The sequence below is a fragment of the Protopterus annectens genome, chromosome 4.part0 (genome assembly GCF_019279795.1).
Source record: "Protopterus annectens isolate FY-2018-M chromosome 4.part0, PAN1.0, whole genome shotgun sequence".
Lineage (NCBI taxonomy): Eukaryota > Metazoa > Chordata > Ceratodontiformes > Protopteridae > Protopterus > Protopterus annectens.
The window spans coordinates 253,809,161-253,836,270 of NC_056733.1; the positions used below are offsets into that span (position 1 = coordinate 253,809,161).

At 41.9% G+C, this 27,110-nt stretch overlaps 1 protein-coding gene across 3 annotated transcripts in view; it reads right to left on the reverse strand.

Annotated features, from left to right (window-relative positions):
* Nucleotides 1–27,110, reverse strand: part of LOC122799289 (transmembrane protein 248-like) — a 665,932-nt gene that overhangs the window by 158,323 nt on the left and 480,499 nt on the right. The window lies entirely within an intron of this gene.

Genomic DNA, 27,110 nt, shown 5'->3' on the forward strand with positions numbered 1-27,110 from the left:
GCAGATGCTCTATGCTGACCGCCTTAAAAAACTCCAGCTATACTCTGTCGCATATCGTCTACTCAGAGGCAATCTTTGCTTAACATACAAGGCCATGTCAAACCCAGAAGCTGTTGGATATGCTACACTTAAAGAAATCCCAGTCCCTCAGAGCCACATGCTCCAGGGATCTAAACCTTGTCATCACAATAAACAAAACATGCTGGAGGGATAGGTTCCTGACCCAGGGACTCCCCAGACTCTGGAATAGATTGCCCATACATGTCAAGCAGAGTGCCTCTTTGGTCCTCTTCAAAAGGAACCTTGACGACTGGATAGGAGAAAGGAAATTCAGCCCGGGGATCACGTCAGTCGCCCTGCTAGACAGGGGTCCAGGGAAGTAAATAGTGTGGGAAGAAATAGCCAGGGAATTGTTATGGCTAGGCTTGTATAGGCCCTAGGGCTGATAGCCTAGTACCAACCTATGAACCTATAAGAGGGGACAAGAGGGTGGGTAACCCAGACTGCAACAGTGAAGACACTCTAACATCTACATTTATGGTAAGTGTACACAACTGTACTATGTTCATCGTGTTTCACTGTTGCAGTCATCACTGTAGGGTTGAATCCCAAAGCTGAAATAAAGGGAGGTGGTTATTGAGTAGAAGGGGCGGCTAGAAGGCCTTGTAAGACTGCAGAAGCAAAGCCGGCCCTAGACTTAGAATAAAGAGGGAGTTTATAGTGCTTAGAGAAAGTATGCACTGAACTCCAGGTTGCAGCTTCCAAAATATCTTTGGTAGGGACTCCACTGAGAAAGGCAGCTGAAGTAGCAGCAGCTCTGGTAGACTGTGTCCTAATTTTTCCTGGGATTTGCTTTCCATGATGAGAGTAACAAAATCTGATTCCATGAGCAATCCATTTAGAAATGGTCTGTTTTGAAATAGCTTTGCCTTGGGAATTTGTTGCATAAGAAACAAACAGTTGTTCAGTTTTCCTGATATCCTTGGTTCTGTCCAGGTAAAAGCGAAGCTGCCTGTGCACGTCCAAAGAATGCAAGATCCCCCCCCCCCTTATTTTGTGGATTAGAGAAAAAAGTTGACAGGTGAATAGTTTGGTTTATAGCCACTTTAGAAACCACTTTAGGCATGAAGTAGGGTTAGTCCTCAAAGAAACCCTGTCTTGATGAAAAATAATGTAAGGTTCCACGGCCATGAGCGCTTGTAACTCCGAGACTCTCCTGGCTGAAGTTAAAGCCAGTAGGATAACAGTCTTCCATGATAAATACTTTATATCAGATGAGGCAGCAGGCTCAAAAGGAGGCAGAGTAAGTTTTTCCAGGACATAATTGAGGTCCCAGGCAGGAATGGGTGGTGTCCTAGGGGGCCTTAAATTCTTTGCTCCTCTGAGATATTGTTTCAGAAGTGCATGTGAAAAAATTGGAGGGTCTGTATTATAATGTGCAGAGATAGCTGAGGCATGTATTTTTATGGAGAAAAAAGATAAACCCTTATGCAGCATATCTGTTAGGTAATGTAAAAGCAATGGAATATTTGGAATGTGAGGATCTGATTCCTGAGCATGCATCCAGGTGCAAAATCTCTTCCATTTATCTTCATAAGATTTCCTAGTGCTAGGCCTTCTGGCTTCTAAGATAACATCCATGACCGGTTTGGAAAGGGTAGGATTAATCATAGACCCTGAATACGCCAGGCTGCCAGGCTGAGAGTTTTGATATGAGAGTGCAGGACCTGGCCCTGATGTTGAGACAAAAGATTTGGAATCTGAGGTAGAATCCAAGGAGGTTCCTGGGATAGATTTGTCAGTGCTGAGTACCAAAATTGTCGAGGCCAATTCGGGGCTAGTAAGATCAGCTTTGGTTTGTCCTGTTTTATTTTTAATAACACCCTTGGAAGAAGAGGTAGTGGTGGAAAGGCATATCCCGAGAGGTTCCTCCAACTGAATGAGAGAGCATCCCACTTTCCATGCTAGCTTGTGATATGTCCTTGTGCAAAAAGTCTGTAACTGGTAGTTGTGGGAAATGCAAATAGATCTATGTCCGGGCAGCCCCAGGGCTTCTGTAATCATCTTGAATATTTGGGTGTCTAGCATCCACTCGTGTGGGTCTGACAGGTTCCTGCTCAGGCGGTCTGCCAGAGTGTTTTGTTTCCCCTGGCAGGAATTGAGCTTGTAGGTCCACTTTGCAAGCTAGTGCTGTGTTCCACAGAGTCATGGCTAGTCTGCAAAGGGGGTAGGAGTGTGAACCCCCTTGCTTGTTTATGTACCACATAACTGTGGTGTTGTCTGTCCGTATCAGTAGCTGCCCTGGCTGTAAAAGATCCCTGAAAGCCAAGAGGGCATTCTGCACAGCAAACATCTCTTTTAAATTGATATGAAGATGCTTCTGATCCTCTGTCCAAAAACCTTGCAGGCCTTTCCCCTGCAAGTGGGCTCCCCATGCATAATCCGAGGCATCCGTGGTTATCACTTGGTAGGCTGGAGGTAGACTGAAGGCTTTTCCTTTGTTTTGAAAACATGCCACGGCCCACCAATGTCATTCCTTTTGTAGGCAAGGCAAGACCGCAATCAGTGTTTCCAGACTGTGACAATGCTGGGACCATACACTTTTTAGGAACCATTGTATCTTCCTCATATGCAGTCTTGCATATGGTATGAGTAGGATGCAGGAAGCCATGTAACCCAAAGCCTGCAGGAATTTCCTTGCAGTTAGGTGAGACATCAACGCCAGGCTTTTGAAAGTTGAAGCCAGCTGTAGTTGTTTTTCTGATGTCAGGAATGCCATCTGGGTTGTTGTGTTTAAAAGAGCACCCAGGAAAGTTATCTCTTGAGTGGGTGTCAAATTTGACTTTTTTACATTCACAGTGAATCCCAGGTACTTGAGTAGATTCTGAACAAATTCCAGGTGCTGGAGTAAAATGTCCTTGCTGTCTGCTTGAATAAGGCAGTTGTCCAGATAAGGGTAAATTTGAATTCCCTTGAGTCTGTAGTAAGCTACTACTGGTGCCAGGCACTTGGTAAAGACCCTGGGCGCAGTAGACAAGCCAAAGGGCAGCACAGAGAATTGGTAATGGTTCGAGCCTGCCTTGAACCTGAGGTATTTGCTGCACTCCTGTCTGATAGGAATGTGTAGATAAGCCTCCTTTAAATCCAATGTCACCATCCATGCATTTTTGCTCAACATTGGCAGGAGCTGCTGCAGAGTGAACATCTTGAACTTTGGTATCTCCAGGAAAGTATTTAAGACTGACAGATCCAGGATGCGTCTCCAAGTATTTTGCTTTCTGGAAACTAGAAAGAGTCTTGAATAAAAGCCTTGTCCGGTCTCTGAATTTGGAACCAGTTCTATGGCCCTCATAGCCATGAGGGACCTCACCTGTTTTAATGCCTCTACCCATTGAGTTTTTGGTAGGTCTGGCCATCCGTTTGGTTTTGGTAAGGTGTGAAAGTGGAATTTGTAACCTCTTAAAACTACATCCAGAGCCCACTTGTCTTGGGTTATGCAAGTCCAATTTCGGTGAAAAAGAGAAGTTTTTCCTCCCAGAGGAGCTTCCAGGAGAGAGGTTCCTGGAGCCATGCAGGGGGAGTCATTGAGCCTGTTTCCTATAAGGTTGAGACCCATCTTCTCCACCGTCTAGGTCTATAAGAGGTCTGTGCTTGGACCCTCTCTCTGGGGCGCCTATATCTACCCCTCTGAGGCCTGTCCGAGCTGGGAAAGGACCAATTTTTAGCTGGCCAATTTCTGCTAAATCTAGGAGGCTGAACGTGTAAGAAATCCTTAACCGTTTGCATGGATTTTGCCTTATCCTCCATTTTCTTTATAACCTCTTCAGCCTTAGACCCAAACAAAACATTATGTTGAACAGGAGCATCCAGTAATTTTGCTTTCACTTGATCAGGCAAATTTTGTTCCTTTAACCAAGCATGCCTTCTAATGACCGTGCCAGTAGCAGCCGCCCTGCAAGAGGCCTCCAAAGCATCAAAACCACAGTGTAAGGTATGTTTCCCCACCTGCTCAGTAGCATGCATCAAATCTTTTAATTCCTTATTGTCTGCACATGCAGAAAAGGTACACAGTTTTTGTTTCATAACAGACAAAAGGTATTGCTGATATTTCAACATATGAAATTGACAATTTAAAGCCCTACTAGGTAAAGTAGCAAAGGTATACACTTTTTTGACCCATCTCTCCAAAGCTCTAGAATCCTTATCTGACGGAATAGGATTCTAAGCAGTGGCGGCCTTAACACCCATAGGACCCTGAGAAATGTTTGCTGGATCAGCAGTAGGATTTTTAAATAGAAACTGGTGGGAGTCAGGGACTCTGTAATATCTATCAGGCATAGCAGGGGCCAGAGGAAAGAAGTCAGGAGTTAAATTAGACTCAGAAAAGACATCATACACAATATCCAAACTAGGAGGAATAGCCAGGGGTCTGTGTTGGGGAAGAAGAAGGAAATCGCTAAGCCTTCTCTTAGATTCAGAGTACTCCTGTCCTTCCCAGTGAAAATGTTCCCTCATGTCATGTAAAGTTTCCCCAAATGAATAATCCTCTGGAGGAGAAGCTGAAGGAATGGATTCCTCAGCATCAGAATCCTCATAAGGAGAGAAAGTATAATCCTGTTCAGAGTAAGACACTGAAGAGATAGATGCCTGATCGGAGGATTCATAATCCAATTCTTGTCTTGGCCTTTTGTCTAGAGGGGGATGTGAACCCCTAATCATAGTTAGCAAGTCCTCCGCCATTTTAAGCATTTGTTTTTGAGATTTAGTTCCCGGATCAGAGGAGGCCTGGGCTTGAGTCTTTGTTTTAGAAGGAGAAAGGGGCAGAGGAACTCAAGGCCATGGTCGGTATTGAAGAAACATACAGAGACGCCGGGAATTCCAACATCCGTAGGACCTGGAGCTTGGGAAAGGAGGACCCCCAGAAGGGGGAAGGGAAGGACCCCCCCCTCTCCCAGTGGGGAGGGGGCGGGAAGGTGTCCCAGCTGGATCAGAGTCTGCAGGAACTGTCTCATCTAGCAGTCTACTTCTCTCTCTCTGATAAACTATAGGACAACCTGGCACAGGAAGCCAAAAATGGAGGCCTGGAGTAGTGCCTGGGCGAGGCTGACTCCAGGTGCTCAGGAGGAAACCTAGACTGAGGGGAAGATAACCTAAGCCTAACCTTAGGAGAAGGTTCACCAGCAGCAGGGGAAGATTCTGCAAGTCCCCACCTCTCCAGGGGCCTGTCATTGCCTTTAGATTTCTCTCTCTCTCTCTGCTTTTCTGTCAACATCCCTGCTTTTAGTCTCGGGCGACTTAACAGGAGGTTGAGTCCCTGCACCCGCACTACAAGCACTGGGCAACAAACCCTTTAAAATCAACTTGCTGCATCTGAGACAGTTTGAGAAAAAAACCCACACAAGCACAGCACCCAGTGTCTAGGTCAGGTAATCTAAACACACTGCCCACAGCATGTGACCATCGGAGGGTGGGAGTTTATGCCCACACCCAGTACATTTTTTTTAAATCCCACACTCTTCTCTTGACTTGTACGATTTATCAGCCATGACAGAAAGACAAGAAAGAGGAACATGACAAAAAGAGACTTAAAATATAAATGCTGCTCTCTACGAAGAACACAAAGGGTAGGGAAAAGTTTAGAAACTAAAAGGAAAAATTTTTAACAGTACCCGAGTACAAAGATTCTCAACAACTAACCAAAAATTCACAACAAAGATGGAGCTGAGATGACTCACTTGTAGCTGGAATGGTGGCAAACGAGATCTGAGGTAGTGAAGGAGAGGGGGGCATTATAGGTAGGGGAGGAGTTCAGTTTCAGCACTGTAGCTTGGATATGGCCGGCTCGGCACAGACTTGTTTGTGTCTCTCGGCTTTTCCCGGTTAGGGTCGCCACAGCGGAACTCCGGTCCGCTAATGATTGGTAGTTGATTTTTACATGCCAAGTTACCAGCCCTGACGCACAACCTTCAATGAAGGTATGCCCATTCACGCATATCTCCACGCAGAAGACGCTCTAGCTGAGAATCGAACCGGACAACGTCTTACTGTGAGGAGACAACACTAACACAGCACCACCACCACGGGTTATGTCGGTGTTTAATCCCACAGGTTGAAGATCAAATTAAGACAACAATGTCAGATCAGAAGTTACTTCTACATCCTGACCTCTGAACAATGCAACTTCCCATAGGTCACTGCACAATTTCCCACTGTTATAATCCGGCCATCTTTGTATTCTTTTTGGTCCCTCTGCATCCAACCAGTTACAAGTTCTACAAAAGCCAGTAGCGACTATACAAACCTCCCTCTGCCTATGACAAAGCGACCACCTGAGCCTTGACAGTATGCAATAATACAAGGTAAAACAGTCTGTGTTGTGGCTTCCTTTCTGGCCCACTTCACCCGTTAACTCCAGGGGCATGCACTACCTGATAATTAATTTTTCTTTTGCAGGTTATTTCAGAAGATCCCACAATCGACAAAAGGTGTTCGTTTCTTTATTCGATGTTTCTGTGTTACTCTTGGAAGTGTTCTCCTACAAGATCTCTTTCAATTGGTCTGCTACACAACCCTACCACTACATTTGCGAATATAACTATAACTTGCTATATTATATTAATGCAATGCTAATGATGCTATGGGGAGTGACTGACCCACCACTCTGCGCATCCACTATTAGCTTCAGGTATTGCTATTAAGATAATTAACTTCGTTTTTTGTTTTCATTGTTCATAGGTGCTTACTAGGTTTGTTGATCTGTGGGGATTTTAAGAAGCCTAGCCTTACATTCCCCATGGTAATTTTTAGCCCTTATATTTTGTATACAAATAACCAGGGACGGACAGAGCAAGGATATGGTGGGACACTTGTATGTTGCCACTACTCATTACGCACAAGGGTACTAAACCAAGGGTGAATTTTTGTTGCCTAACCATCTGTCCAAATTAGGTTTGGATATAATAGGAGAGCTTTACATGGAGTAGAAGACGGTTGCACAGAGATGTAATTCTCTGTGAAACATACCTATCTCCTCCAACATGTTCTGTTTGTTGCAGATAGAGATTGTGGCTGGTATATTTATTGTAAGCCTTTCAAACTGGTTTCGGGTCCGTCCAGGAAAACAGTAGAATGTTCTGTTCTGCATGGCCTCTAGTGTTGTAAGTAGTATGGAATATCATTTACATGCTCAACTGGTGTCAAAGCAAGGTTGTATAACATACTTAACCCATGTTTACATTACTTGTGTGTGTAACCACTTGCTCACCACTAACTGGGTGAGTTCAAAGGCAATATGGATAGTCAGATACAAAAGAGCCAGGTAAGTAACATTTTATGAAGCATTAGGAATCAGGCATCATAAAATCTACATGGGCACTTGAAAAAGAATGCATGAATAATAATAATAACAATAATGTTAGCAATAATAACAAACTTCTCTTCCATTGACAGATCTTTCAGACAAAAAAAAAGACTGTACGTACATGCATGAGATTGTGTGCCAGCAGCACATCTGGATTATTCTTTACCTCTGCTGGAACCCAAAACTTCCCAGTAGAACCCACAGTTCTTAACCATGACACATTTGTAGAAATCCTCTTTGGTGGCCAGCAATATCAGATATGAAATCCTTCAATACTGACTGTTCATCCTTCTGACAAGACTCTCCCACAAATAATTACATCTGTGATTTCTTCTAACTTATAATCTGACAAAACTCAACAAAAACTGTGACAAAGTACCCTTGACTGGATTCTTACTAATAACCCTATCAACACTGCCTCTGCATGTATCCTACTCAACAATCAGGAAACGTATTGGGACCCCCTAGAACCCACCATAACACATCACACAACATATGCAACTTTGACAAAAAAAAACCTTTGAAAGCTGAACTACAACTGGCAAACTGGAAATCAAATAAAAACTTTACAACTTGACAAAGATGTCTCTCTATTTAATAACACATTTCTCAGTAACTCAACAAACATGTCCCTGTTAGATGCAAAACAGACTCATTCAATCCTGCTCCCTGGTTTAACAGATAAACAAAAATGCTAATGAAAGAAAGATGCCAAGTTACCAGCCCTGACGCACAACCTTCAATGAAGGTATGCCCATTCACGCATATCTTCAAGCAGAAGACGCTCTAGCTGAGAATCGATGACTCCACACTAATCTGCTCTGCAAATGCCGTTGAAAAATTGCAACAAATAACTCATGAATCCTTTCACACAGCTAAAACATGGCACTCTAACTCCCAATTCCTATTAAACCCTCCAAAAACAAAGCTAATCTTGTCTACACCTAAACCTACAGTGTCAAAAAGCCCAATTCCAATTCACTATAACTTCTTTTAACACTAAAACAGTAGTCCCACATGCCAAGCTTCAGGAGTAACTACTGATGAAAATATGAAGTTTGACATTTACAAAAACGTTAAAAAAACACACCCAAAAACGTGGTGCACTCTACAGAATTGAGCCCTAACTAACTGATGACAATGCAAGAAACATATCTCTTCTGTGTACTTTCTTCTAATCCTTTTCTATGGAGAGCAAGTCCTCACCAACTTGCAATCTTCCCAATCTCCCTTACTTGACAGCAGTGCTATCACAAAACAGCAAAATCTGCTGATAACCTGCCCCACACGTAACATCACTGCTCAACACTACATCACTGGACATAGCTTTCACACCACCTAAGTCCTCTATCAATGTCTCACTCATACCTTTACTTACCCCCCCCCCCCCACCAAAGAAAAATGCCCAAGATTTGCCCATCTTATTCGGCAGTATACACCCACTAAATCTGGTCAGAGGACAAGCTTGTTCTTCAAGTAATCAGATCCAACAAATTAACAGGTGATTCACTACTCTCCTGTTATATCGCAAAACTCTGGAACTCCGTTCCACTCTTCATAAGGCATCAGAGCAAAATTAAACATTTTAAAAATCAGCTCGACATATGGACAATCTGCTGTTGCTCTACCCCTGGTTAATATATACAACCTCTACCTTACCCTACCTAACTCTATCTCTCTCTCCTCTATCCCCTCTCTTCCCTCTCTGCTTATAATTGCTCCCACATCTTTACCACCTCCCCACCTCCTGTTTTACTCAGCTGCTCCCTCTGCATCTCTCCACCTTGACCAGCTCCTCTATTACTAACAAAATGAAACCAAATAACATTAAAAGACTACTATCTATTTTTACTGGCACTGTTAAAGTGACTGCTTAAACTCAATGTATGCATCTCTTCTCTCAAGAATGTATCTTATTCTTTGTATTGTTTCGTGTCTCTGTACTGCATTGCTTTGTATTGTTTTCTTATTTTGAAATGTTCTCCTCACGAAGGGGCTTTTGCCCAGCCTAACCATACCAATAAACAAATATAAATAAACGTTTTGTGATTATGGGAATCTGGCCCCACTGAGACCTGTCCAATGCCTTACAGTTAAAAACAAATAAAATACAACAGCTTGAACTCTTCAGTTCTTGTAGCGAGGAAACTCCTTCACCTTTGAAGACTGGCTTACCTACCACTGAAAGCAACACTGTGAACGACTCAGATCTGTCGATTTAATAAAACATAATGAAATTATTGCCAAGATATGCACAGGGACTCAGAGTGGGTTGGCTGAACTGTTGAAATATTCTTTAATAAAGACATACTGTTAAAGTTATGGTCTCTCAGCTGTACAATCTTCCTTCGAGAAGGGATTTCAGCAGTCAAATGTATGTGTATGGCATCTTTTTTTTTTTTTTCCATGTAGGTGAAAGATGTCAAAGCAGTTCAAACAGAACAGTTCTAGTAAATCTTGTCTTGTATGGAGACAGAAAATATAATTTATAATGTTAGACAAAAGTAAGAATTCCTTGCTAAATCCTGCTCTACATACATTATGAGCAAATATTTGCAAAGAAAATTTGGGAGATGGATGCTATCCTACTGGACTGAAGCCTTAAAAAACACTTCTAGGGACTTAACCATACCATACAATTTAAAGTTGAATGTACTGCAAACACCCAACCATTTGGGCATGGTTTCAGGTAAGCCTTGCCAGACTACCAAAAAACACTAAACAAATGAGATTTTTAAGCTGAAGTAGAGTTTATTTTTTCCCAGTACTACCTCAGACAACTGTGCACATCGACAATATGCAACAGGAGGATGCTAACACACCTACTTTATCCAGTTCGCCTTTGACATCCTCCAAATGGGACATCATTTGGGCAACCTGTATGGCTTTCCCCTTAATACTCTTTTTTTGAGCTACTGGGTGACTACTATTAAAATGTAAGTAGGAGTTACAGAAAGTATGCCTGCGATAGATCTTAGATTTAAAACTATCACTTGAATGGGAGCTAAACGTATCCATATAGTTGATATCAAATTTATCATAATTGTAAGTAAATTCCAGGAACTGGGTAGTATCACTCAAATATTGTACAAATTCCTGAATGTCCTCACCACTACCCTTCCACAAAATAAAAATGTCGCCCAAAAATCTGGTGTAAAGTTGCACATTATTCCAGTAGGGGCAGTTAAAAAGGTATCTATTCACCCAACCAAGTAATACAGTTTTGGCATAGACAGGGGCACATGCTGCCCCCATAGCTACACCTTTCACCTGTTGGAAGAATTCTCCCTCAACAGTAGTCACCCAACAGCTCAAAAAAAAAAAAAAAAAAGAGGAGTATTATTAAGGGGCAAGCCATACAGGTTGCCCAAATGACATCCCATTTGGAGGATGTCAAAGGTGAATTAGATAAAGTAGGTGAAATGTTTTATGAGAGGGGATATCCGAAGAGATGGGTAGATCAAATCTTGGATGAAATTTATCAAAAAGGGGGGAATGTACAGTTGTGTACACTTACCATAAATGTAGATGTTTGAGTGTATTCACGGTTGCAGTCATTACATTTGGGTTATCTGCCTGCAGGTAGCCCTCAGCTAGCCTGAATATCAAAGTCTTGGGCCCTGTGTCAAATGCTGTCTCTTCTTCCATGACGTCAGGTCATCAGGGGGTATAAAGCATGCAGCCAACGCCATTACATCAGTTTTTCTTGCCCCAGATGTCAGCTGCCCCCATAATGGAAAGCAAATGTATATAAGGTTACACCTCCAACAAAAATCAAATACACCAGAAAGCTGAACTACACTAAACAAGAAGAAAGGTACAGCCAAGAGAAGTGAGGGGGCTGGAGGGAGGGTAACCAGGACTGCAACAGTGAACAGGCTTGAACATCTACATTTATGGTAAGTGTACACAACTGTACTATGTTCTTCATGTTTCACTGTTGCAGTCATTATATTTGGGTAGATTCCCAAAGCTAAGGAAGGGAGGAGGCAGTTAGAGAGCTTTAGGACCAGCTATTAAGCCCTGCAAGACAGCAGTGGCAAAACCAGCTCTGGATTTAGAAAAAATAGGCAAGCGGTAATGCTTGGTGAAGGTATGTACAGAGGTCCATGTAGCAGCTTCTAGGATGTCCCTGGTAGGGATACCTCTGAGAAAGGCTGTAGAAGTAGATGCAGCCCTGGTGGAATGTGATCTTATCCCCTGTGGGGTAGGTTTTCCTTGGTGCTTATAGCAGAAATGAATGCAATGGCCTATCCACTTAGAAATGGTTTGCTTTGAAATGGCCTTCCCCTCTGCCCCAGCAGCAAAGGCAACCGACAGTTGTTCAGTTTTGCTGAGAGGCTTTGTCCTGTCCAAGTAAAATCTAAGCTGTCTGTGCACGTCCAAAGAGTGCAGAATTCGTTCCCCTTTGTTCTGTGGATTAGAAAAGAAGGTTGGCAAATGAATGGACTGATTAAGGGCCACACTGGATACCACCTTGGGCATAAATAAGGGATTGGTCCTGAGGGACACCCAGTCTGCATGAAAGATGATGAAAGGCTCCACTGCCATGAGAGCCTGTAATTCAGACACCCTTCTTGCTGAAGTGATGGCTGTTTTTCAAGAAGGGAATTTCAACTCGGCATTTGCAGCGGGCTCAAAGGGAGGAAGAGTGAACTTTCCCAATACAAAGTTAAGGTCCCAGGCTGGAGTAGGGGCTCTCCTGGGTAGTCTTAAGTTTTTGGCCCCTCTGATGAATTGTTTCAGCAGTGGATGAGAGAAAGGGGTGGTTCTGTGTTGTAATGTGCTGAAATGGCTGAGGCATGAATTTTGATGGAAGAAAAGGAAAGGCCCTTGTGAAGCATCTCAGTTAAGTATTAAAGAATATGGGGTAAATTGGGTATTGATGTGCCCATCCCCTGAGTCTGGCTCCAGGAACAGAATCTTTTTCATTTTTCAGCACAGGATTTTCTAGTACTAGGCCTCCTTGCCTCCAGAATGACATCCATCACTTGCTTACTGAAGGATGGTAACGGGGAGGTCAGGTAATTAGCCAGGCTGCAAGGTTCAGGGTTTGAAGCTGTGGGTGCAGAATCTGTCTGCTGAGACAGCAAGGCAGGGGTCTGAGGCAGGTGCCATTGTGCCCGCAGTGACACACTGCTCAAGAGGGGGTACTAGTGTTGGCAAGGCCAGTCCAGTGCAATCAGTATTGTCCTTGGTTTGTCCTGCTTGATCTTTAGTAGCACTTTGGGGAGGAGAGGCAGACGGGGAAAGGCAAACTGATTTTTCCAGGTGAAGGACAGGGCATCCACTTTCCAAGCCTGTTTGTGAGGAGTCCTTATGCAGAATTTGTCCAATTGGTAGTTCTGAGGGGAGGCAAACAGGTCTATCTCTGGGCTCCCCCATTTGTTTCTCAACATGTTGAATATCTTTGGTTCCAGTTTCCACTCGTGTGGGTCCATGAGACTTCTGCTTAGGTCGTCTGCCAGTGTATTTAGCTTTCCTGGCAGGAACTGAGCCTACAGGTGCACTTGGTAGCTCAAGGCTGTATTCCACAGAGCCATGGCTAGTCTGCAGAGAGGGTATGAGTGGGTTCCCCCCTGCTTGTTTATGTACCACATAACAGTGGTGTTGTCCGTCTTTACCAATAATTGTCCTGGAAGAATTTGGTCTTTGAAGGCTGTCAGAGCATTCTGTACAGCTAACATTTGTTTTTGATTGATATGCAGGTGCTTTTGACTTGAGTTCCATTTGCCCTGAATGCACTGCCCTGCCAAGTGAGCCCCCCATGCATAGTCTGATGCGTCTGTTGTTAGGGTTTGGGCGACAGGGGATAGAGAAAATGTCAGTCCCTTGTTTTGGTGGCAGGCCTCTGCTCACCAAAGAAACTCTAGCTTTAGACAAAGGTATGATAGTAATCATTGATTCTAGATCCTGAGATTATTAAAACCATAGGCTTTTTAGATACCATTTTAGTTTCCTCATATGCAATCTTACATATGGAATTGGTAGAATGCAAAAGGCCATGAACCCCAGTGCTTACAGTATTTTCCTTGCAGACAGCTGGATCTTTATGGCCAGTAGATTATAGTAGGCTGTCAAATAAACTTGCTTCTCTGGCATGAGGTAGGCCATCTGGGAAGTTGTATTCAAGCTTGCTCCCAGGAATACAATTTGTTGGCAGGGTACAAGATTTGATTTCTTTTCGTTTATGGTGTACCCCAGAGAAGTTACTAATTTCTGCACAAATGCCAGATGATTTAATAGTATGCTTTCTGCCTGAATTAGACAATCACCCAGGTATTGGTATACTTGAATATTTCTTTGCCTGCAAAATGCAATGACTGTAGCTAGACACTTTATGAATACTCTGGGCGCAGTAGATAAGCCAAAGGGCAGTGCAGAGAACTGATAATGCATGTAGCCTGCTCTGAAGAGTAGGTATCTTCTGCAAGATTCCCTTATTGGGATGTGCAGGCAGGCTCCCTTTAAATCCAGTGTTGCCAACCAGGCATCTTTGCCTAGCATGGGAAGCAGCTGATGAAGAGTTAGCATCTTGAATTTTGGGATTACCAAAAATGTGTTTACGATAGACAAGTCCAGGACAGGACGCCAGGAATTGTCTTTCCTGGGTACCAGGAAAAGTCTCAAGTAAAAACCTTGCCCCCATTCTTCTTTTGGGACAGGATGATTAGCCCTGATGCTTAAAAGAGAGAGAACCTGCTTTTGGGCCTCTGCCCACTGACTTGGGTGTAGGTCTGGCCAACCGTTTGGGGTTGGTAAGGAGTGTAAGTGGAATCTGTATCCTTGGAAAAACTATGTTTAGAACTCCTGTATCAAATCAACCAGCAAGGGCAAGGTGCCTCCGAAGAGCATAAGCACAAAGTCCAACTGATGAAACTCATTGAGGCACACCACGGCAATGAGAAGCTGACCTTTTATTTCTCAAAAAGTAAAGAAAATACACTTGTAAAAACAAAGAAATGTTTCAAACCAGTAAGCGCTTTCACATTTCAAAGAATGCTTCATCAGACTATTCAAACACCAACAGAAACTGCATATAAAAGCATCATTCAATTAACTATTAACCAATCTGCATCGTGATCTCATTATGCAGGAACGAGCACTAATATGTACAAATTAACTATGTGGTCACATAAATTAATAAAGAGACAAACAATTCATAAAATCTTTTTAAATGTGTACACAAAAAATGCTGTTGTTAATAGTATTAAAAATCTGTTAAAAAGTTGTAAACTATTGAAAGTGTATATTACATACATATTAGTGCTCATTCCTGTGTAATGAGATCACAATGCAGATTGGTTGAATAGTTAATTGAATGATGCTTTTACATGCAGTTTCTGTTGGTGTTTGAATAGTCTGATGAAGCATTCTTTGAAATGTGAAAGCACTTACTGTTTTGAAACGTTTCTTTGTTTTTACAAGTGTATTTTCTTTTCTTTTTGAGAAATAAAAGGTCAGCTTCTTATTGCTGTGGTGTGCCTCAGTGAATTTCATCAGTTGGAATTATATTTAGAACCCATTTGTCCTGGGTAATGATTTCCCAATTTTTTGCATGCAGGGGGATCTTTCCCCCTAAAGGAACAGTCAGTTGAGCAGGGCTTGGAAAGTTTAAAGTTAAGCAATTGAGACAGTGTATCATGGGGGGAGTCCTACTACTCTCTGCTTTGGACGTTGGAGCCCCCCCCCCAATTGCTTAGTCCTGTGAGCACCCTGGGACTGAAGCCTGGGTGTTTTGCTGGTTCGGGGTTTGGACTGAAAAGGCCTGGAAGAGGTAGGAAAGGACCAATTCTTAGAGGGCCAATGCCTACTAAATCTGGGAGGCTGTACTTGCAGGAAATCTTTAACAGTTTGCATAGATTTAGCTTTTTCCTCCATCTTTTTAAGTACTACTTATGCTTTGTTGCCAAACAGGCAGTCTTGGTTTAAGGGAGCATCCAGTAATTTAGCTTTAACATGATCTGGCAAAGATTGCTCCTTAAGCCAAACATGCCTTCTAAGTAAAGACCCAGTGACAGCAGCCCTGATGCCTCTAATGAATCAAAACCACATTGTAAAGTATGTTTTCCCACATGTTCAGCAGAATGTTTTAAATCCTGTAATTCTTTATTTTCAGCACAGTCAGGAATCAACATCATTTTCTGTTTAAGCAATCCAATAATATGCTGCTGATATTTCAACATATGAAACGCAGTTTAAGGCCCTAATGGCTAATGTTGCAGAAGTGTATACCTTCTTACCCCATCTATCCAGCGCCCTGGAATCTCTATCAGAGGGGGTAGGATTTATGGCAGTAGTGGCCTTAATCCTCTTGGGTCCCTGTGAAATGGTCTCAGGATCCGCAGTAGGATTTTTAAAAATGAACTTGAGAGAGTCAAGTACCCTGTAATACCTAGCAAATTTTCTGGGAGCAGGAAAGTGTCGGGGGCCAGGCTAGATTCCGAGAAGGCATCATATACAATGTCCAGTACAGGAGGGATAGCTAAAGGCCTGTGTTGAGGCAGGAGTAAGAATTCCCTAAGCCTCTTTTTGGAGTCAGAGAAATCCTGGCTTTCCCAACGGAAAAACTCCCAAGGAGTATGCAAGGTTTCACCAAAAGACAAATCCTCTGGAGGGGAAGCAGAGGGAATGGAGTCGTCTGCATCAGAATCCTCATAGGTAGATAAGGGCAAATCCTGGTCATCAGAAAAAACAGAAATTTCAGAATCTTGATCAGAAGAATCAGAAGGAAAATCAGTTCTAGGTCTTGGAGGGAGAAGGGTGGCTTTCCCTTGATTAGAGTAATAAGGTCTTCAGCCATTCTTATCATTTGTTTTTTAGGCATAGGGGCCTGACCATGTGGTCTGGGCGTCAGTTTTCTGGGCATGGATTGAGTTTTAGGCTTTGAAGAAGAAGATGGCACCAGTTTAAAATGCAAGTCAGTAGGCCTGAATACACCTTCAGAAGATGATGCCCTCATAGCGGCTCCGGACCCATCCAAGGTAGAGACATCTGCAGGTTCCACAGTTGAAGAAGCATCTCGAGGCATACCGGACTCCGAATGGGTCTCAGTAGAGGCCTGCGAATCTGAAGTAGCAGGTATCAAGGGCTGTGAAAGTGCCTCACTGAGTACCGGTGAACCGGTGACTAGCTTAGTAGAAGCGTCGTCGGAAGCTTTGGACCTATGCGGTCTGTCTCTGTCATTATCTTTGCGTTTTTTTCGGAATGTCAGTAGTCGGGTGGCTTACTGAAGCCATTTCTGGGTAATTGAACCGAGTACCAAAATATTTAGATGCGAAAATGAACAGACGACGAATAGTATGAGGTTTGAATAAGGCACAAAACCGACAGCGAGGTACGTCGTGGTCTGGGCCTAGGCATGGAATGCAGTAACGAATTAAAATCTTTATGAGGTATTTGCTTTCCACAAGAAATACAATTGTTAACTTTTGCTGAGAACAGGTTAGAGCAAGAAAAAGGTTCCCCAACGGGGTACTTAGCTTAATTGAAGACTTCGGATCTGAAACTCGAAAATGAAAATTTCAGGAGTCGGCCGACCGGCACTTGCGAACTGCTTCTGCTTCGGGCACCGCATGGCAAGAAAGACTGATGTAATGGTGTCGGCTGCATGCTTTATACCCCTGACGTCATGGAAGATGAGACCGCAACCGATGCAGGACCCAAGACTTTGATAATCAGGCCGACTGAGGGCTACCTGCAAGCAGATAACGCAAATGTGATGACTGCAACAGTGAAACACGAAGAATATCAACATGTTTTGTTTCAACATGTATTTTCTGAAACTCTACACCCCTGGGATTCCACCTCTGTCCCTGCTGGATAGTGGCACAGGGTGCTGACGTGTTGGAACAAGGACTAAACTCTTGGCTAGTTTTGTAAGGGCCTCAAGGCCAAAAGCCTAGTAACTTCCTATGATCTTATAAATGTTCACCTGGACTGACCACAAGGTGAAACAGGGAAAAAATAAAGAATGCTTGTTGTAAATTCTTAACAGGTGAGAAGCTGAAAGGCAGGACAACTACATATGGGTGGAACAACAAGAAAATGAAACATGGCACACAGCTTAAAAAATGCTAATGTCTGTCCCAAAACAGTGATAATTGTTAAAATTTAACAAATTCATTAAAAATTAATTAGAACAGTACTTTTTGTTTCAGTGTGCATTTTCTAAAAAGATAATATCTGGCATTACTGCCCGACTCAAATCCTCAATTTACTGCAACAGCAACAATGTAACTGACATGGCAGAAATATGAGTAAATACTATGGATGTTCTTCAAAGACATAACACTGCTGTCAAAGGCATAAACGGAACTAAAATAGTGAAAAACAAGTCACCCAGGAAATGTTAGAATCAGAAATCCAAAATAAATATCAGAGAAGCAGACACGTAGGAGTGGAAGAACACAACTGAATACATATGCTGGGCAGGATTTATTGAGTGATATAGTCCTAAACTTCTAAAGACTTCATAAAACCGTGCAATAAATCCTGCAGGACACATTTCACGTATGTAGTTAAGCTGCTGTTGTCTGCTTCCCCAGTGTTCAAACAGAAAAAGTGAACTGCAGCATAAAGCAAAGTATCTTGAACAGTTAACTGAGCCTGCGGTCACAAAGTGAGCAAGTCTGAAGGTTTTCAGTCATATCTCAAGCATAAGCCAAGGACATCAGATAAACAGGAGAAGAGAGAAGAGTTAACACTAATGTCTAGATCCATACACACTTTTTCAAAAATAAATCTCTAGTTACGATTGCTACAAATGTCCCCCTCCAAGAATTCATTAGTAAAGCAGTGCAACTGCAAGTGAAACTACCATTCTGCTTGTACAACTGCACATATTAAAAAGTCTTTTCAGCCCTCTCCCTCAACAAAAAATCTTGGGTCATGATTCAGAATCTCAAAGTACAGCAAAAGAACATAATAAAAAGCATTCATCTCAAAAATGGCAAAACTTCTACAAAAAAAAAAAAAAAAAAAGCCGTCCTCCACTTACAGGATTTGTAGCAATGTTGGTCAGACACTCCTTCAGCAAAATAAAGACCACCAGAAACAGATAACCCAAAAAGTTCCTGCTCCTGGCTGAGGCTGTTTTCATGCACCTAGGAAGGCAGAGTGAAGGAATGCATGCGAATTATAAACAGGGCATACATAAATGCACAGAGGGCATTTCCCAGGGAAGAAGTGTGGAGGAGGGTGTGTTCTAGTCTGAAGTGCAGTAGAATGATGGGTGACTTGTAGGAGAATCCCGAGAGTGCGAGATAGAACTTTTAAGCAATATGGCTAGTTACACGGCTAACATTATGACAGGAATCATGCAAAATGAGAAAAATAAATGCTTCTCCTTGCCTTAATTTTTAGTGGTGGAATCGACAGACAGGGTAAAAACACATCAGGGAGAACAGTGTATATCATCCCAAAGTTGTTCTTTAAGGAACATCAAACATATCAAATACTAACCAAGAAACACTAGACACAATGTATTTCAGTGCAGAACAGCAGCGCTTACAGCAGTTTGAAAATGGAACTTTAAACTTTAATAAACAGCAATAAATAACTAAATAAAAATAGCACAGTAAACTTTCACAGTACAATAAAAATAAGCAATGTCCAGATGTTTCTGTCTGTTCAGGGCACTGGCACAGCAAGCAGCTCCATGCAAAAATGATAAATTTATATCAGCGCTGGAAATCGAGAAAACTGACTACTGATCTCTCCGGCCAATAACATAACTACACTTAAGAGCGCAGAAACAATATATCAACCCTAGAGAACTTAACTGCATTGGTCCTGCAATGCACTCAAACAGGAAACTATCATCATGGGTGATTTTAACATTGATTGGCTTACCTGCAACTCTGAGAACCCCACTGACTATATAAATCTACACGGGTTTACTCAAATCATATAAAACCCTACAAGAACTGAGAAATCATCCAAGAGGAAATCAATCCTCGACTGGAGACTAATAAATAGACCTGCTCACTCCTTCCTCTCTGGTTGCCTCCTACAAGGCCTGAGTGACCATCTGCCAACCTTTGTACTGAGACAACACATATGTAATACCAAAGGTACTGTCTACCAATTAATAAGAAACAAAAAGAACTCTAACCCCACTAACTTCATATCTGCCCTTAAAAGTTGTAACTGGACTCCACTCAAACAACTGGACCTCAATGAAGCCATTAACTACGTCAACGCCACCTTTCTAAATACCTTAAACCTACATGCCCCTCCTAAAACTATCAGGATCAAATCTAATTTTGCCCCTTGGCCAAGTAAAGTTACCAGGTCACTACTTAAGACTAGAGACAAAGCCTGGGACCAATGGCACAAAAGTAGGACCCCATCCAAAAAAACAAGCTTACTGTGAACTCAGAAACAAGTTAAACTTGGCAAGATCAATTACTATCACAGCATACAAAATAAATATCACAACAATCCTCAAAAATTCTGGACAGCCATTAATAACATATTCCTTCCCAGTAAATCTAGTACTCCCACCCCAGCAGCAGGTAATAACTCAGAGAATATAGCTACTCAATTCAATAAACACTTCAGAGACCATACTAGCCTTAGCTAACCACCAAAACTACCCCTCCACCATACAACCTCTCAAGTCAGGTACCACCACTACAACCTTAAACTTTCACCCTGTCTCTATAAGAACATGGCTTAAAAAGCTAAAGCCCACAATGTTAACAGCAGACAAGCTTCCAGCTGACTTTCTACAAATTTCTGCCAATACAATCGCCTATCCAGTGGCCATTCTAATTAACAGATCTAGGTCTGAAAATCAAGTCCTTGATATTTGGAAAATCTCACACATTATTCCACTACAAAAAGGTGGTAATTCTACAGACCTGACTAACTACCACACAGTTGCTATACTATCTCCACTAGTTAAAATTCTAGTGAGATGTATACACACAAATTATGGACTGCTTACACTCTCAAAAACTTTTGTCAAACACTCAACATGACTTTTGTCATTTCATAACACTACCATCCTCTAAGGTCTTTCACCAATACAGTAAACCACCACAGAAACAATGGAAAATTTCTATCTGCTATCTTCCCTGAACACTAAGGCCTTTGACATAACTCATACAAAACTAATCAATGTTCTTTCTAATCTAGGTCTCCGTCAATCCACTATTGCCTAGTTCCAAAGTTATTTATCAGGACAACAACAGGCAGTTCAATGGCAGTGTGACCTCTCATCTCTTCTTCCAGTCACTCTAGGAGTTCCACAAGGCTCCACTCTTGGGCCCCTACTATTCTCCATCTATATTAACCTGCACACTTCAACTTTACATGCATCTGTCATCCAATATGCAGATGATTCTACACTCATTTGTGCTGCTGTTTCCTTACTAGAACTCCTCACTCTAACACAAGATTCCTTTCTTTCTGTTGAGCCATGGCTAACTAATTTCCAACTAATTCTGAATCCTAAAAAAAACTAAACTTCTCTTCCAACCTACAAGATCCTCCGGACCAAGTCCATCATTTAACATTATGTCCAATGATAAAACCATTATCTGTCCTGTAACTCACCAAACTTCTTGTAGTAGAGATAGACAATAATATGAGATTCGATATTCACATCTCCCAAACCATAAAGAAAGTGCACAAAAAACTGTGTGTTCTATACAGAAATAAGCAGTTTCTTACAAAATACACTAAGTCCACCATTGCGTGCACTCACCTCATCGCCACACTTCTCTATGCTTCTCCAATCCTTACAAAGCTTAGAAAGGGTGATTTAGCTAAACTCGACTCCTGCTACAACAAATTAGCCAGGTTTCATCCAACTGTCCTTATAGGTCACATCACTGTACTGGCCTAAAGCAACTCAACTGGTTGGAGCTTCCTCAGCTCTTACCCTACAACCCAGCTTACTCTAGCTCACAAAATTCTGAACCAGCCAGATAAAAACCCCTGCGCTTCAGTAACAGAATTCACCGCTCCACGAATAAATCGGGTCTATATTAAAACAATGAAAACCCATTACGTCGAATACCAAAACAGCGACATGTATTACTCTAACCGCAAAAATACTGAACGCACTAAACCGCGAACTTTAAAATATCAAACGTTCATAGTCTGCCAACCCCACCACCTGCTACATACTACCTACCCAAACAAAATAAATAAACCACATACACTAACCAAACCCTACTCCTAACCCTAAAGTAAAGCACCAAAACTCAACTTCTAACCCTACACTAAACCCCACATACACAACTATCTATGCACTACCCTTAACCCTTCCCTAACCCTAAGGTCCATAACTACCGCACACTTCCCCTACGGAGATATACCCAAACAAAATAAACAATACACATAAATACATTTAACAAAACCCTACTTCTAACACTACACTAAATCTTACACACATTACTTATCTATACACTTACCTTAACCCGCACCCTAACCCTAAGGTCCGTAACTATCGCACACTTACCTTATGGAGCTATACCGCAGATGGGCCAACCAAAACACTTCGACATTTCGAATTTCACGGTTTTGCACATTTGATGATTACGTACTTTGCACAATGCATGTCGATTTCGTATTCACGTAAACGGAGTTTCGACAATCTAATAGGAACCCGAACAAATCACTTCTTTAAGTAACAAAAGCCAATAATAATGCTGGGAGCCCCTTTTCTCTAACTTCATATCTAGAACACAGAATTCACTTTCTACCTATATAACATCCATTACTTCCTTAGTACTGTTTAAAAATCTGTAAAACCTCACCTAGCTAATACATGACTCTGTCTTTGTACCAATCCCAGCTAATCTTCATTCGATACTCTACTATCCCTTTGTCTGAACTTGATTATATGAAATCTGTATTTGAGTCTCAACAAAGCATGGTATTTATGAATAGTTTCTATATTACATGTATTACATTGATTTATCTGCATTTCTATATTTTGTTCTCTAATATAGAATGTATCTGTACTCCGTATACATGTTCTTTAAACAAATATATTACTGCTGATTTGTAATTTTTGTGTGTTTTGTGGAGCTTTTCTCCCTGGGCCTCTGCTGTAAAAGGACTTGTGTCCAGTCGGACTTTCCCAGTCAAAAAATGTAACACGAAAATAAACAAATTGTGTGTGCTTCACAACTCAGCTAGACCAGGTGAGCACCTGCCACTACATGAATAATTCCAGTCCTCCTAAAGAAAGGACAGTAAAAGTATGTCTGCAATGAAATGCTACCACAAACAAAAACTTAAGGAAAGGCAAGAAGTAATTCAAGATACAACAGTGTACTTTAAACAACTTATATTTACTTGCACTTGGTATTATAAAGTGTGCCTATACAGACAGATTTAATAAAATTATTAATCTTCAGCATGGCTCGGATAGTGTTTTCTGGAGGAGTATGGTAATAGTCACATTGATATAGTAGATGGTGACTATGCTTCCAGACCATTTGGGGGTATTTACCTTTACAGTAGGTCACTGTCACAAGGCAGAATTTCAGTGTCGTTTATACTAGGATTTGTCATGATTTTATCTTTATTAGAATATCTGGTTTATATACAAATAGTCTGCTATACAAGTACACAATTTGCTGCAAATGCTGTCCATTAACATTATAGTTTGAGGCCAAATGCTTTGTTCCACAAAGGAATATGTAGACTGCTAGTGTAGAGGATTAAGGCTATGGGCTGTTAATGGTCTGCTTCTCGTGGGTCAGAGCAGGATCTCCTCATCTGCCACCTGTCTACTGTGCAACTCTGAGCATGTCACTTAAATCAGACAGTGATCCTGGGCTGAATCTTAAAAAAGTCTATGAGAACCAATGTTAAACAACTTGCCTGTGGTCCTAAATTAAGTTAAATATTTCCACAGGTTAGCAGACTTTTTGGTACTACTTTCTGCAAATATTTTTAGATGTATTTGGTGGTTTAAACTTAGACTGCATACTGTACTGCTATTTACATTTCAAAAAGGTCATATGTGCTAAAAGTGAATATTAGGGAATTTATTATTAGTTTAAGTGCATATTATAATATTTTTTTTTTTTTGCTAATTTGCCAGCTACCAGTAAGACAAAGTTAATTATTAAGTAACGGAATATATTTTAATGGTTATAATTGCTTTTTTGTGTACACATGCAGATGACTCCTCTGTGCTAGCTACCCTTTAGTAATATAAAAGTGTAGTTAGTAGAAGTAGAAAAATGGTGAAATGTTTTAAGTGAGGCTTAGGAAAGGGCATGTGTGTGCTGATGTAGGGTTAGTGGGGTATGGGCCCATCCCCAGTGGGAGTGGACAAAGTTATCAGCACTGCAGACTAGGTTGTAGCACTTTGCCTACATTGAGTAGACTATGCGTATCATGTACACTACACACTGGCACTAGTTGACATCAGTCTTCTCTGAGGAGATTATAATTGTTAGTTCATGTAAAATGACCAACTGCTAATTAGGAAGTGCTTGTGGACAGAAATTGCTAACTAGGGTGTGTGCTTGTTACAGTATAAATTGATGTTAGCTTTATTCTGTATTTGGTAGTCTTGAGAATGTTGGTGTTACTATACACTGAAAACTACATTTCAAAAATGGCCACTAGCTGCCAGCTACATGTCATACAGGGATAAAGCTCTGACTATGGTGCAGGTGACCTGAGTTTTGACTAATGGCTTGGGTGGTTGTGGAAGCTGGATGAGGAAGATGGAAAGAAAGTGGCCACTGTCCACTTGCCATCCTGTGGGTATGAGGCAGCTGCAGCTTACTACATGGATGACAGTATGCAAAAGCACTGGGTGTTAGACCCTACTAAGCATGCACTGTCAAGTGCATTCACACTGTAAGCAGAGGGTAATTTGGCATGTGGAGACATGCCTCCTCTATAGCAAGACAGCTACTGTTGTAGCATGGAGTAGCTGCTGGGGGTAGAAGGGGCATGCTCAAAAGGAAAAAGTAGGCCAATCCGCAGGACCAGCAAGCTGGCTTGCCCCCTAGCACATAACATGAACAGTCAAGGATAAAATAAGGATATACCTTGAGCCTGAAGAGCAGAGTTAGTCCAGCCAGGCATTCTAAATGTTATGACACACTGCTAATATTAAAGCTGCACTAACTTAGTAGTTCTCAGCGTACTAATAATACTGACTATTTCACCCTTGTGTCCACCCTCCAGCTTGTGCAGTAATCCTAACTGTCCACTAGACAGTATACAGTTAGCTCAGATCCTTCCTAATCTCTGTGATTAAAAAATTACCCTCAAGCAGCCCTTTCACTGCTGTTTGCCTTAATTTTTAATCAATTGAGCCCCACCTGTTTAGCAATGAAGGGGAATCTATACAGATGCAAATAATGTATCTATCTACTCTAATCTGTGCATAAACTGGGTACTAATAAGCTAGTCAATGTGAAGACATACTCCCAACCATAATAAACTTTGCTTTCTCATCTCTCCTTCACTTTAAAGGTAGAGTTTGTATTATTTCTCACCCCCCCCCCCGAGGTCTTCACCGATAGTTTTCCACTGCTTGCCTTTCTGGTTTTGACTGGTTTCTGCCTGCGGGCTCAATCTGCTCCTCTCCCTGCCCCCAACCCCCCCCACCCCACCTTTATCCTGCCCTAACTCCTCCCACATCCATTTTCATCCAATCAACCCATTTCCCCCCCAAGCATTCTCATCCTCTCAAATTTCCTACCCTCTCCCTTACTCAGACACACTATACTCCCCACCTCCAATAATCACTAACAAGTATCCCTCCCCCTCCCACTTACTTCCTGCTCTCCAACTATTCTCCCCAACTCTCTCTTATTATTCCCACTGCCAACACTCCTACCTCAACCCAGTAATTTCTACCACCCAATCTCACATTTACTTCTACACATCTCTCATTCTACATCATGCTCCATCTCCCCACCTGTTTTCTCACTTCAGCCCTCCTCATATCCCTCCTTTTCCCCCTTCTATACATTACTATCCTCCCTGGCTACTCGCACTCCTTACCACTACATATAACTTCTTCCTCTCAAACAATCGCCCCTCACTCCTTCCCCTCCATATCTCATGAGCTATACCCTCTAAATACAACTCTTCTATAAATTTAAGCTCCCTTCAGTAACCATCTCTCTCTGATAACCCACTTCACTGGCAATAGTAGACCTTTCCTCAGCTACATTTCTAACTTACCTCCCCCCATTGAACCTGATCACTCATCTTTTACATCTAGTCTCTCTCTCCATTTCTGGTGACATCCATCCCAATCCTGGCCCCACTGTCTCCACCAACATTTGCTCCTCTATATCATCAACACAATCTTCCTCCCCCAAAACGATCCACCTAGCTACAATCAATACCCAAATAATTTGTAATAAAATACCCACCTTACATGCCTGGCTGTCACATAACCATCCTGACATAATAACTGTCTCAGAAACCAGTCTCAAACCTCACATCAAAGATAATGAAATTCTTCCCCCTGACTACCAAATCATATGGAATGACAGACCTAATAAGAAAGGAGGGCAGGTAGCCATAATTTACTCCATTTCTCAGTCATTCCATACACTAACCCCATTCTTAAATTCTCTCCTGCTGAACATATCCATAGCCTCCCTAAAAATCAACAAACATAAATCTTTATGTATAGCTGCCATCGACATTCCCCCCAGTGATAACATCCCCATCCTTGGAAGACATTCTCTCATGGTTCTCTTCCAGCATCAAAAAAAGAAACATTCATCCTTCACGAAAATGGGCCACGATCTCTTCACAATCTCAGAGCCAAACGATGTCTTTAAATTCTCCCAGTTAATAAACTACCCTACCAGACCCAGTAAAGACAGCTCCCCTGGCACTACACTAGATCAGATCTCAGCAACTCATCTCAACCCAATCTCAAACTGCGGAATTATACCTGATCCCCTTACTGACCACATTCCAGCCTATGCCCTCCAGTGTGCCTCCTATGTCCAAATACATCAATGCATTCAGACTCGTAATCTCACCAACTTCAATCCACAGACATTTTCTGAATGGCTGAAAAATCTAAATTGGGCCTCCTTAAACACTCTGCCTCTGGAAAATGCAAGTCATTTCTTCAACAAAATCTTCCTAGACTTACTAAACAGCCTAGCCCCTCTTAGAACAAAAAGAATAAAAGCCAAAACCATTCCCTGGCTATCCAAAGGAACCAGAAAACTAATGCACATCAGAGACAAGTGTTGGCAGCAAACAAAAAAATAAGTTAACAAACTCTCTAATCTAATTCAAGCAACTCTGCAACTCAGTGAAGAAACTATTAAAGACAGTAAGACTTATTACTCCAAACTCCAATCAGAACATAACTCTAACCCCAAAAAGTTCTGAAATTGCATTTCCTCCCTTCTAAATCCTGGTAGAAAAGACAATCTATGGCCTAACTCAAACTCCCCAGACCATGAAATTGCACCCAATTTCAACATATTTTTTGTTGACTGCACAGCCAAACTAACCGTAATCTTTCCCATTTTCTCTCCCTCTCATAGTCCCCCATCCACTACTTTTCCCTCTAACTCTCCACCTTTCAGTCTTAAATCTATCCCCACCAGCAGCATAAAAAACTCTTTAAAACTAAAGCTTTGCTCCTATGCTCCTGATAATCTGCCTCCATCCTTCCCTTAAGATGGCTGCAGACAGCAGCACTGCCCTCCCCATTTCCATTCTTATCAACAGGTCCATCTAAGAAGCCTATGTCCCCTCACTCTGGAAAAAATCTTTT